At 44.3% G+C, this 14,475-nt stretch overlaps 1 protein-coding gene across 1 annotated transcript in view; it reads left to right on the plus strand.

Moving 5' to 3' along the window:
• Positions 1–1,209: 1,209 nt before the first annotated feature.
• Positions 1,210–14,475, plus strand: part of VSNL1 (visinin like 1) — a 214,220-nt gene continuing 200,954 nt past the window's right edge. The window contains exon 1 of the mRNA XM_056564242.1: positions 1,210–1,470. The gene's annotated coding sequence lies outside the window, so the exon portion shown is untranslated. The remainder of the gene's footprint in view (positions 1,471–14,475) is intronic.

Below are 14,475 nucleotides of genomic sequence, written 5' to 3' on the forward strand. Positions count from 1 at the left end.
GGGTGACATGTGAGTAGTACCCTGATGGGGATTAGTTCCCCGATGTGGGGACAGCGCTGGGCTGATTCATTCATTCGCGAGGGGGAGGGGCCAAACCGGTATTGCGGTATGGGTTAAAATTCATATCGTGCAGCACAAAAATTTCGGTATTACGTATGAACCTTAGGTCGGGATATGAATTTGGGATATGAGGATGGAATATGAGGGCGGATTATAAGGACAAGATATGGGGACCAAATAAGACGATGGGAGATGAGGTCAGGATATGAATTTGGGATATGAGGTGGGGATATGAGGTCAGGATATGAGGAAGGGATATGAGGTGGGGATATGAGGTCAGGATATGAGGTGGGGATATGAGGTCAGGAGATGAGGTTGGGATATGAATTCGGGATATGAGGGTGGGATATGAGGTCAGGATATGAGGTGGGGATATGAGGTCAGGATATGAGGTCAGGATATGAGGTCGGGATATGAGGTCAGGATATGAGGTCAGGATATGAGGTGGGGATATGAGGTCAGGATATGAGGTCAGGATATGAGGTGGGGATATGAGGTCAGGATATGAGGTCAGGATATGAGGTGGGGATATGAGGTCAGGATATGAGGTCAGGATATGAGGTTAGGATATGAGGTCAGGATATGAATTTGGGATATGAGGTGGGGATATGAGGTCAGGATATGAGGTGAGGATATGAGGTCAGGAGATGAAGTTGGGATATCACGTTGGTATAAGAGGATATAGAAATATGAGGATGAGATGGTCATTGTTGCCTTTCTGACAAGGTTTAGGTAGGAAAACTGGGCAAAGCCAGGTACTCAGCTAGTAATGATAAATCTCCCTGAAAGTCTAGACCAGTATTTCCCAGCCAAAGGCTGTCCAGGCATGCTGGGAGTTGTAGTTTTGCCACAGCTGGAGGCACACTGATTAGGAAACTCTAGTCCAGACATAAAAGTCTCTGAGGTGCATCTTTTATTGAACATTATTGGGGCTTGTCTCACTCCAGGACAGGTGGAAAGATTTTAGGGGTGAGGAATGAATGGCACCATGGACCGTCTACTTTACCAATACTGAGTAGGTAGCAGAGAAGGCAGGGCTGCCATGCAGGTGGGCACTGGAGGAAAAACAGAATACAAGGAGTGGAGGAAAGTGGAGACAGAGGGGAGAGGAGGAGAAGGAGGAGGAATGCTGCCACCACCACCACCACCACTACTGCTGCTGTCCACCGCGCCTGCGCACTGCGGCTCCAGGGAGCCTTGATTTTGTCCGGGATTCCCAATTCTGCAGCACAGAGCGGAGCTAGCAGTGAGAACAGGCGCCGATCAGGAGGGAATTACCGCAAGCTACGGGCAAGCACGGCCGGGATCAGCCTTCTGTCTTCCAGCTGAACCCCCCCTGCAGAGCCCCAGCCCGGAGATCCGAGGGCTCCTGTGTATTGTGTCGTCAGGTGATCGTGCATTGCTGCCTATGTAAGTGTCACTCACTCTCATCCTCCATCCTATATGGTGCTGCAGTATGGAATGTATATGTCACATTGCAGATCAGGGGGGGGGGGGGGGCTGGAAGGGATCTCTATGGGGGCTCTTATCTTGTATTTGTCACATATGTTCAGTACAAATCCCAGATTTATCCCCAAAGCTGATCATCCTAACACCCAATGGTGTCCAATGGATGGTGAGCGGATTGAATGGACCCTGCACTGTGTCTGCAGCATTGCTAGGACTGGGGGGTCCTTTATGTGTAGTATCCCCCACCCCTGTGCTGTACCTTGTATCCATACATCACAGCAGTGTTTCCCAACCTGGGTGCCTCCAGCTGTTGCAAAACTACAACTCCCAGCATGCCCGGACAGCCTTCGGCTGTCCGGGCATACTGGGAGTTGTAGTTTTGCAACAGCTGGAGACACCCAGGTTGGGAAACATTAATCACAGTGATATAATAAATGCTGCATCCTGTATCCTGTGCCGCACATTGTCTGCTCTGTGTCTCTGGACTATGTCTATGATAAGTGTCATATTGCTGCAGAGTCCTGTAATGGGACCCCCAGCACCGGGGAGATATATATGTATATATATATATATATATATATATATGTAATGTGCGGCTCTTCTAGCCTCATGTGTTATAATGAACATGGTCCTTGTGCATGTGTGTGACACACCAAGGTCATAGCGGTATTAACCCCTTGTCTGCCTGATTGGTCACCCATAAATGGTGCATGACCGCACGTGTCCATCGCCATACCAAACCTACTTCTACTTCTTTATGGTTTTTTTTTTACATATGTACCTGTATTATCAGGTAATGGAGCGATATAATGATTGTCTGGAGATTATAACCACATTATGTGTCTGCTAATAATCCAGGAGGAAATAAGGCTGTAGATGGCTGTGTATTGTTGTAACTAAATACTACCGATCTATCTATCTATCTATCTATCTATCTATCTATCTATCTCATATCTATCTATCGCTCTCCAATCTATCTATCTATATCTGACTTCTATCCATCTATGTCTATCTATCTATCTCATATCTTTCTCATATCTATCTCATATCTATCTCATATCTATCTTTCTCATATCTATCTCATATCTATCTATCTATCTCATATCTATCTATCTCATATCTATCTATCTATCACATATCTATCTATCTATCTATCTATCTATCTATCTCATATCTATCTATCTCATATCTATCTATCTCATATCTATCTCATATCTATCTCATATCTATCTATCTATCTATCTCATATCTATCTATCTCATATCTATCTATCTCATATCTATCTCATATCTATCTCATATCTATCTCATATCTATCTATCTATCACATATCTATCTATCTATCTATCTCATATCTATCTATCTACCTATCTATCTATCTCATATCTATCTATCTATCTCATATCTATCTATCTCATATCTATCTATCTCATATCTATCTATCTATCTATCTATCTATCTCATATATATCTATCTCATATCTATCTATCACATATCTATCTGTCTATCTATCTATCTCATATCTATCTATCTATATCTGTCTTCTACCCATCTATGTCTGTCTGTCAATCTATCTCCTATCTATCTATCTATCTTATATCTTTCTATCATCTATCTCATATCTATCTATCTTTCCAGCTATCTTCTATCTATCTATGTATCTTTCTTCTATCTATTTTCTATCTATCATCTATTTAATATCTATCTATCTATCTATTTCATATCTATCTATCTAATATGTATCTCATTATCTATCTACATATATGTATGAAATAGATAGATGGATAGAAAGAGATGGATAGATAGATTGTAGATAGATAGATAGATAGATAGATAGATATGGATCTATCTGTCTTTCCATGTCTATCTATCTTATATCTATCTATCTATCTCATATCAATAAATCTATCTATCTCATATTTATCTATCTATCTATCTCATATCTATATATCTATCTCGTATGTATTTTTACTCAAATTCAGTTCAGAGACGGGACTTTCCCCCACGTTGTCCCCTTTATACCTTACGTGTTATTATTTACCATGTCGTCTTTTGAAGGATTTTCTACTTATCCTGTGAAATCCATAAATCGGTCCAATCTGATAAGGCGGTAAATCATGTATGCTTAAATAGTTATACACAGCAATGACATTAGCCCTTCCATGTGTTCATCTGTGTCCGCAGAGACTGGATAGTAGCGATCATCTGCCGCTCGGAAAGGAAATGTGGCGAGGAAATGACCTCTGGACAATGTTTAAGGTTATTTGTTAGAAAGACCTTGGTGTTTGTGCAGATTGAAGACAAGCTAATGGCATCAGCTCAGTGGTGCCCCCTTATCGCTCTGCAGGATGCCTGCCGCTGCAGTGTCCCCCCACTCCGCTATGCAGTGATGCTCTCATGTACATGACATGTATACAGCCCTCACGCCACCTTTCCTTTGTGTATTTAGTCATTTTATGCTAAATCTTATCCACTATATAAAAAAGTTAGCCATTTCTGGTGGGATATACAGTGTCTGCAGGTAAACCAGTATCATTATCTTACATTGAAGTGAAGTCAGTCAGCTCTGCTACATCAGTACCTATGAGTTATAGCAGTGTTTCCCATCCAGGGTGCCTCCAGGTGTTGCAAAACTACAACTCCCAGCATTCCCGGACAGCCGAAGGCTGTCCGGGCATGCTGGGAGTTGTAGTTTTGCAACAGCTGGAGGCACACCGGTTGGGAAACACTGCTGTGATGTATGGATATGCTGGGAGTTGTAGTTTTGCAACAGCTGGAGGCAACACCGGTTGGGAAACACTGCTGTGATTTATGGATATGCTGGGAGTTGTAGTTTTGCAACAGCTGGAGGCAACACCGGTTGGGAAACACTGCTGTGATGTATGGATATGCTGGGAGTTGTAGTTTTGCAACAGCTGGAGGCACACCGGTTGGGAAACACTGCTGTGATGTATGGCTATGCTGGGAGTTGTAGTTTTGCAACATCTGGAGGCACACCGGTTGGGAAACACTGCTGTGATGTATGGATATGCTGGGAGGTGTAGTTTTGCAACAGCTGGAGGCACACCGGTTGGGAAACACTGCTGTGATGTATGGATATGCTGGGAGTTGTAGTTTTGCAAAAGCTGGAGGCACACCGGTTGGGAAACACTGCTGTGATGTATGGATATGCTGGGAGTTGTAGTTTTGCAACATCTGGAGGCACACCGGTTGGGAAACACTGCTGTGATGTATGGATATGCTGGGAGTTGTAGTTTTGCAACAGCTGGAGGCACACCGGTTGGGAAACACTGCTGTGATGTATGGATATGCTGGGAGTTGTAGTTTTGCAACAGCTGGAGGCAACACCGGTTGGGAAACACTGCTGTGATGTATGGATATGCTGGGAGTTGTAGTTTTGCAACAGCTGGAGGCAACACCGGTTGGGAAACACTGCTGTGATGTATGGCTATGCTGGGAGTTGTAGTTTTGCAACATCTGGAGGCACACCGGTTGGGAAACACTGCTGTGATGTATGGATATGCTGGGAGTTGTAGTTTTGCAACAGCTGGAGGCACACCGGTTGGGAAATACTGCTGTGATGTATGGATATGCTGGGAGTTGTAGTTTTGCAACAGCTGGAGGCACACCGGTTGGGAAACACTGCTGTGATGTATGGATATGCTGGGAGTTGTAGTTTTGCAACAGCTGGAGGCAACACCGGTTGGGAAACACTGCTGTGATGTATGGATATGCTGGGAGTTGTAGTTTTGCAACAGCTGGAGGCACACTGGTTGGGAAACACTGCTGTGATGTATGGATATGCTGGGAGTTGTAGTTTTGCAACAGCTGGAGGCAACACCGGTTGGGAAACACTGCTGTAATGTATGGATATGCTGGGAGTTGTAGTTTTGCAACAGCTGGAGGCAACACCGGTTGGGAAACACTGCTGTGATGTATGGATATGCTGGGAGGTGTAGTTTTGCAACAGCTGGAGGCACAGCGGTTGGGAAACACTGCTGTGATGTATGGATATGCTGGGAGTTGTAGTTTTGCAACAGCTGGAGGCACACCGGTTGGGAAACACTGCTGTGATGTATGGATATGCTAGGAGTTGTAGTTTTGCAACAGCTGGAGGCAACACCGGTTGGGAAACACTGCTGTGATGTATGGATATGCTGGGAGTTGTAGTTTTGCAACAGCTGGAGGCAACACCGGTTGGGAAACACTGCTGTGATGTATGGCTATGCTGGGAGTTGTAGTTTTGCAACATCTGGAGGCACACCGGTTGGGAAACACTGCTGTGATGTATGGATATGCTGGGAGTTGTAGTTTTGCAACAGCTGGAGGCACACCGGTTGGGAAACACTGCTGTGATGTATGGATATGCTGGGAGTTGTAGTTTTGCAACAGCTGGAGGCACACCGGTTGGGAAACACTGCTGTGATGTATGGATATGCTGGGAGTTGTAGTTTTGCAACAGCTGGAGGCACACCGGTTGTGAAACACTGCTGTGATGTATGGATATGCTGGGAGTTGTAGTTTTGCAACAGCTGGAGGCACACCGGTTGGGAAACACTGCTGTGATGTATGGATATGCTGGGAGTTGTAGTTTTGCAACAGCTGGAGGCAACACCGGTTGGGAAACACTGCTGTGATGTATGGATATGCTGGGAGTTGTAGTTTTGCAACAGCTGGAGGCACACCGGTTGGGAAACACTGCTGTGATGTATGGCTATGCTGGGAGTTGTAGTTTTGCAACATCTGGAGGCACACCGGTTGGGAAACACTGCTGTGATGTATGGATATGCTGGGAGTTGTAGTTTTGCAACAGCTGGAGGCACACCGGTTGGGAAACACTGCTGTGATGTATGGATATGCTGGGAGTTGTAGTTTTGCAACAGCTGGAGGCACACCGGTTGGGAAACACTGCTGTGATGTATGGATATGCTGGGAGTTGTAGTTTTGCAACAGCTGAAGGCACACCGGTTGGGAAACACTGAGTTATAGTGTTATACTGAAAGAAAGAAGAACATTTTTCAATCCCTAAGCCCATTATAGGGAAAGGAGGAAGCGCCACACCAATATTTGCCATCATAACAATGGATGGAGCTTCACTTTAGTCAGGAAGTATAATGGTGTATACGTGTAATGCTGCAGTAAATAAAGGCCGCTTCAACGGTTGGCATGTTTGGCAGCTGATCCCTTATGTCGCAGAGCATCAGCGCAGATTCAGGATCTGCGGGATCTGTACGGGGGGAGCACATTATACATAGCTGAGCTGGTTATGAATTAATGAGATGTAGCAGAGCTGAGTCTGTCAGCTGTAACATTGTCATTTGGCGTAGGCCAGTGTAGATTTACATAGGACTAATGGTAAAAATGACTGCATTATTGTATTGGTGTTTATCAGTGCCGTCAGATCTCAAATGTTTTTTGTTTTTTTGTCTAATTTTTTTTTTATGTTATTTTTATTTTTTAATTCACTATTGATTGTGAGTAGGACGTCCAGAATATGTTACAGAGGACGGTATTGATTTATAACAAGTTATGCTTATAAGGATCAGCATTGTTTTCAGAGATCAGAGAGATTTTCCCTCTAAAAACGATATTGATCCCTGAGTTGTCCTTTTCTTGTCATCACATTGTAATATACAGTACATTTCGGGAAAGTCTTAGTTCACATCTGTGCTTCCTCTGCTCCGTTATTGAGGCAAAAGAATGAGAAATATGGAGCCTTTAGATCTGCTGCACATGGGTCACCAGTGGTATCTGATGGACACCATTGAATTTGTTGGGGGTCAGTCAGGTTTCTGGCATGGTTCCCATCATGTGACTGGACACAACAGAGCTGTATACTATTGTTTGGATGTAACATGTCATGGAGACATCGATCACAGATGTAAACCTAGCCTACAGCTGAGTAGAAACCAAAATGGCAGCTGCCTCACATATATTGCTCCCACTTTCCCATTTCCCTGAGTGGCTTACGGTTTCTGTCTACCTATTCAGTGATACATCCCATTTTGTGACCTTTTTTGGTCAGATTTCCTCTCACAGATTCCAGAACAGCTGATTAACAAGCCTGGTAGGTATAATATCTGGAAAAAACGGGAAACAGCGCTCCGTGGTGTATTAAAAGAGGATGAAGGATTGTTTTAAAAAGGTATGTAACCTGCTCACCTGGTAGGGTTGTGTAAGCACATACACAACAATGGTGAGCACATGATATGGTGTCCGCAGCCCTCCGGTACAAGAATATGTATACGAGTAAGCAGCTTCAATGGAGACGCCGGCTCAACGTGGAGCTGGACACAGACCAAGCAGGTAGGTGATAGACAAGGTGTTTATTTACCCAGAATGCAACGCGTTTCGCTTCCTAAGCAGCTTCATCAGGCACCGCCTGATGAAGCTGCTTAGGCAGCGAAACGCGTTGCATTCTGGGTAAATAAACACCTTGTCTATCACCTACCTGCTTGGTCTGTGTCCAGCGCCACGTTGACCCGGCGTCTCCATTGAAGCTGCTTACTCGTATACATGGTAGGTGTAATGGCAGCCCTGTTGGTGTATTTCAGTTTCAGCAAAAAACGAAACAAAGAAAAAACTTTATTTATTCCACCGTGAAAAGTTATATAGTTTTCTAATATACTGTTTGTATTGTTTACAAGATCTCTGCTCTCTGCTTGCTGTCATTCCATAGGAACTTGCATAGTATACTTTATGAGGTAAAAATGTTTCCTGGTCATGTGATGGATTGTTCTAATACACAGCGAGGCCGCTATGCATGGCGAAAATTGTCTCTGCTTAGTATCTCACCATAAACCCATGGTGATCCTCTGCAACTTCTGCAGGTGTTGCATGCAAAATTGCGCTGTAGATTTTGTTGCGGACTTTACCCCTGATGCATTGATAGGAGTGAAATCTGCTGTGAAAATTCACGGCAGAATAAGCATGTGGCGGATTAGAAAGGCCACAGCCTGCGATTGTTTATACATGTATTGTGCTGTCATCCGCTATGGATTTTACCTGCGCATTCCTGCAGCATTTCGTTACATGACAAGGATAAGAAACAGCGATTACAAGTGGTAGCCACTTATGGTACACATGCCGCGGTAACTCGCGCTAAACCACAGAAAATTGTGGTGAAGCGGTTTATTACAAATTACTGTGGAGGATTTGCGTCAGAAATTGTTGCTACGGCTCATCCGGATGACGTTTGGGCATCCTCACCGTAATGATCAGTCAGGTAACCACTGATATGTAAACAGTGATGGTTCCAAAGGAATGACAGCAAGCGGAGATCTTGAAAACAACTAGGAATCGATGCAGAAAGTAGATTGGCAAATTGTATAACTTTTTTCATTATACAAAGAATAACCTTGAGACTCTTTTGAATAGAATAAAACCTAGACTAAAGAATGGACCTCATTTTTGAAAGCCACCTAAGGCTGAGTTCACACTTCGTAAAATTTGATGGCGTATTTTATTTTTTGTCTGCATTTTGTGTCCATAATCAGCACAAAATTCAGGCCTTTTTTGTCAGTGATTGCGGAAAACTAGCTTGTAAAATAGATTACGGCACCGTACTTTGAACCCGGGCTAACAAAAAAAAACTACTTTCAGTGCTCTAATTGGTTGCCATGGGCAATAAAGACAATTTTATTGTAAGCCAGATAAATGAGGCCGACTATTATGTGTCTTTTTCATTTATTCTTATTTTTTAAATAGTAGGTCCATATGCCCTTTAATATTTTCCAATGTACTTTAATCATCTCCAATGCATGTCAATGTGTGACCATAAATACAGCTGCCTGTCATCTGGTCGCCATGGAAGCAGTCATTCCGACAGCTGAGCGGATATAGGTGGCCTATTGATTGATGGCCGAAGTAGATAATGGGCAATCATGTGGACTCCAAATGATGCTATTTAAATGCTGTCAAATTCGATATGTCCAGAGAATTTCCATTAGGCCCTATATGCCGGCCACAGATATCCATTCATCTTCTTAACAATTCCATGCATTGCAGCAGACTCTTATGTGAGCAGGGTGCACAGCCCTCTTCATCCTGCTCTTCCCGGTTTATGAATAGGATGCCAGTGCTTACAGTGATCACTTTCATACAATTGTATTTTGCATCCATTTTACATTCGTTTTTTTTGCACACTGTAATGCCCAGTTAACGTAATACAGTGATCCCTCAACTTACAATGGCCTCAACATACAATAGTTTCAACATACACTGGTCTTTTCTGGACCATCGTAAGTTGAAACCAGACTCAACATACAATGTACAGACAGTCCAGATCTGTGAAACGTGTCAATGGCTGGAAGAACTGACCAATCAAAATGGGCATTCACTGGTAAAACCCCTGTATTACTGAAGCGTATGCACTGACTGGTGTCTGGTAGCGCCCCCTACAGTACAGGGAGGTATTACATGTTCTGTACACTTTACCTGTACCAGGGTTAGCTGCTTCTTTGGACACCAGGTGAGGGCAACTCCATGTTACTTTTTTAGGACATTGCGTGTACTGTACAGGACCCTGAAGAAGCTCCTGTCCTCTACATAGACCAGTGTTTCCCAAGCAGGGTGGCCCCAGCTGTTGCAAAACTACAACTCCCAGTATGCCCGGACAGCCGTTGGCTGTCCGGGCATGCTGGGAGTTGTAGTTTTGCAACAGCTGGAGGTTCCCTGCTTGGGAAACACTGACGTAGACAGTGATTACAGCTCCCAGCAGATCTTTCTTACTTTTATATGTAAGGATTTGCTTTATCTATATTAGTTTTCTACTTATTTTTCTTTAATTCTCACTATTTTTGGATGACATTTTGGTGCTGCCCTCACCTGGTGTCCAGGTTTTACCAGGTTTCCACAGAGTTCTGGTCTCAACATACAATGGTTTCAACATACAATGGTCATCCCAGAACCAATTAATATTGTAACTTGAGGGACCACTGTACATATAAAACATGCAAGTATTTTAAGTAACAGGTGCAACGCTCTTCTGTTTTCCTATTTTTGGATGACATTTTGGTGCTGACCTCACCTGGTGTCCAGGTTTTACCAGGTTTTCACAGAGTTCTGATCTCAACATACAATGGTTTCAACATACAATGGTCGTCCCAGAACCAATTAATATTGTAACTTGAGGGTCCACTGTACATATAAAACATGCAAGTATTTTAAGTAACAGGTGCAACGCTCTTCTGTTTTGCGGATAGGAAGTGTTTTTTGAAGTCTACGGAGAGGGATAACAGTACAGATTCATCTATATTTCATCCATATTGCATCAGTATTTTGTCCAATTTGCATTGGAGGCATAATTCTGTTTCCTGTCTAGAAGACGCCCATCAGTATTTACTGAACACAATACGGATGAAACACTGATGGGTTTCATCTGTATTCTGTTCAGTAAACAGTTGGATTTGCATTCCCATACTCTCGTGTGAAACAAGCCTTATAATGTGGCTATAAACACCATTCCAGGCATGTAGAAACCTTGGTAAACACCCTTATGGAGACTATAATGCTGTACTAGCACTTACCTTCTATAAGTGACAATGCTGGATCCCCCTGACCATCTAGTGTGGTCTTCTGTGTGATGCATCATCCATTGCTGAGGAGTTGCATGGACTAGAAATTCTGTCTGCATTGAGGATCATTGAGTTCCCCTAAAAAGGGGTATACTCATCTAGGCGGGGGGGGGTGGGGGTTCTGACTGCTGGGACCCCCACTAGTCCTGGGAACAGGGACAAATTGCTTGGAGGTCCATAGATAATTAATGCGTTTCGCTGGATAACCAGCTTCATCAGGCATTCATGCCTGATGAAGCTGGCTATCCAGCGAAACGCGTTGCATGCCGGGTAAATAAACCATTTTACCTTTGAAGTCTTGTGCGCTGCCTTTATGCTGGGCTGTTCCTTGGAGGGATCCGTCTGAGTGCCTCACCTGTGTTGCCAGGAGCGGCTGCCGTTCTTCGCCCGTCGCAGGGTTATCCCACGCTTTCACCATAGTTGTACTTGGTCGCAGTACAACCACACTTGGTGAGCATTTCTGCTTGTTTTCCATCTTTTCTTCATATTACGTTATCACACTAGGAGCGCTCTCCTTGTCTATATTTTCATAGATAATTAATGGAAGGTCACGAATGAAGAACCCTTTATTTAGCATTGACCTAAAATTACACAGAAGCCTTATTAGCTCTATTAGTATATACACACTTATAATATACAGTGATCCCTCAACTTACAATGGCCTCAACATACAATAGTTTCAACATACAATGGTCTTTTCTGGACCATTGTAAGTTGAAACCAGACTCGACATACAATGCTACAGACCGTCCAGATCTGTGAAACGTGTCAATGGCTGAAAGAACTGACCAATCAGAATGTGCAATTTACTGGTAAATCACCTGTATTACTGAAGCGTATGCACTGACTGATGTCTGGTATCGCCCCCTACAGTACAGGGTGGTACAACATGTTCTGTACACTTTACCTGTACCAGGGTTACCTGCTCCTCTGGACACCAGGTGAGGGCGACTCCATTACTTTTTTAGGACACTGCGTGTACTGTACAGGACCCCGAAGAAGCTCCTGTCCACTACATAGACCAGTGTTTCCCAAGCAGGGTGCCCCCAGCTGTTGCAAAACTACAACTCCCAGCATGCCCGGACAGCCTTTGGCTGTCCGGGCATGCTGGGAGTTGTAGTTTTGCAACAGCTGGAGGCTCCATGCTTGGGAAACACTGACATAGACAGTGATTTACAGCTCCCAGCAGACCTTTCTTACTTTTATATGGAAGGATTTGCTTTATCTATATTAGTTATCTACTTATTTTTCTTTAATTCTCACTTTTTCCTATTTTTGGATGACATTTTGGTGGCTTCAGAACCAATTACCAGGTTTCCATAGAGTTCTGATCCCAACATACAATGGTCGTCCTGGAACCAATTAATATTGTAACTTGAGGGACCACTGTATATATGTATACTAATAATGTTTGGGTAATTTTAAGTTTATGGGAAATATATGGCTCTTTTGGGTTACCTAAGTACGTGACCTATGGGTATAATATTGAATTAACCCCCATATACTGGTCTTGTATTTGTATTTTTTATCTCCCAATACACAGAACCTTTATTCAGGACACGATTCCGGGTCATTACGGGTCTATGGTGACCCGGTCTAAGACACCCACAACCCCCCTGAAGAGATAGGAGTGAGGTGGCAGGGGTGCCACCCCTCCTATCCCTGCTATTGGTGGTCTAGACGCGACCACCAATAGCAGATCGGGGGCGGGGGCGTTAACTTTCGTTTTCCCCGTCCTGCCCACCCACAATAGGCGGGGCAGAACGGGGAAACGAAGGGGACTGGCACCAGATTCCACTTACCGATCTGCGGAGGCTGCGGGCGACGATCGGCGTCGGAGATCGGCGGGCGACGATGCTGTGCAGCAGGCTCCCTGGATCCGACAGAAGCCGGTAAGTTGCCTAGCAACATCTGGAGGGCTGCAGTCTGAGACCACTATATAGTGGTCTCTATACTGTAGCCCTCCAGATCTTGCAAAACTACAACTCCTAGCATGCCCACACAACTGCTGTCTGGGCAAGCTGGGATTTGTAGTTTTGCAGCATCTGGAGGGCCACAGTTTGCAGTGGTCTCTATACTGTAGCTCTCCCGATGTTGCAAAACTGCAAATCCCAGCATGCTGGGAGTTGTAGTTGCGATCCCTCCAGCTGTTGCATAACTACATCTCCCAGCATGCCCTTCGGTGATCAGTACATGCTGGGAGTTGTAGTTTTGCAACAGCTGGAGGCACACTTTTTGGAAAATATTGAGTTAGATAACAGAACCTAACTGAAGGTTTTCCAACCAGTGTGCCTCCAGCTGTTGCAAAAGTACAACTCCCAGCCTGCATGGTCTATCAGTACATGCTGGGAGTTGTAGTTTTGAAACAGCTGGAGGTTTGCCCCCCCCCCCCCCCCCCCATGTTAACGTACAGGGTACATTCACACGGGCAGGTTTACAGTAAGCTTTCTGCTTCAAGTATGAGCTGCGGCAAATTTTTCGCCGCAGCGCAAACTCCTAGCGGGAAACTCACCCTAACACGCCAGTGCGAATGTACCCTAAAAACACTACACTACACTACACTAACACATAATAAAGGGTAAAACACTACATATACACCCCCTTACACTGTCCCCCCCCAATAAAAATTAAAAACGTATTGTACGGCAGTGTTTCCAAAACGGAGCCTCCAGCTGTTGCAAAACAACAACTCCCAGCATTTCTGGACAGCCACTGACTGTCCAGGCATGCTGGGAGTTTAGCAACAGCTGGAGGCACCTGTTTGGGAATCACTGGCGTAGAATACCCCTATGTCCACCCCTATGCAATCCCTAATTTAGTCCTCAAATGCGCATGGCGCGCTCTCACTTCGGAGCCCTGTCGTATTTCAAGGAAACAGTTTAGGGCCACATATGGGGTATCTCCGTACTCGGGAGAAATTACACTACAAATTTTGGGGGGCTTTTTCTCCTCACTATGTACATTTGAAGCCTAAATTGGTGATTTGTACAGGGGTGGCTAATTTTACAGAGGTTCTGACATAAACGAAAAAAAAGAAATACCGACATGTGACCCCATTTTGGAAACTACACCCCTCACGTAATGTAACAAGGGCTATAGGCCCCACAGGTGTTTGATAAATTTTCGTTAAAGTTGGATGGGAAAATGAAAAAAAATATTTTTTTCACTAAAATGCTGGTTATCCTAAATTTTTCATTTTCACAAGGGAAAATAGGAAAAAAGCCCCCCAAAAAGCCCCCCCACCCCTTATTAAATTCTGTGAGGGGTGTAGTTTCCAAAATGGGGTCACGTGGGGGGGGGTCCACTGTTCTAGCACCACGGGGGGCTTTGTAAACGCACATGGCCCCTGACTACCATTCCAAACAAATTCACTTTTCAAAAGCTCAATGGCG

The sequence above is a fragment of the Hyla sarda genome, chromosome 3 (assembly GCF_029499605.1).
Source record: "Hyla sarda isolate aHylSar1 chromosome 3, aHylSar1.hap1, whole genome shotgun sequence".
Taxonomy (NCBI): Eukaryota; Metazoa; Chordata; class Amphibia; order Anura; family Hylidae; genus Hyla; species Hyla sarda.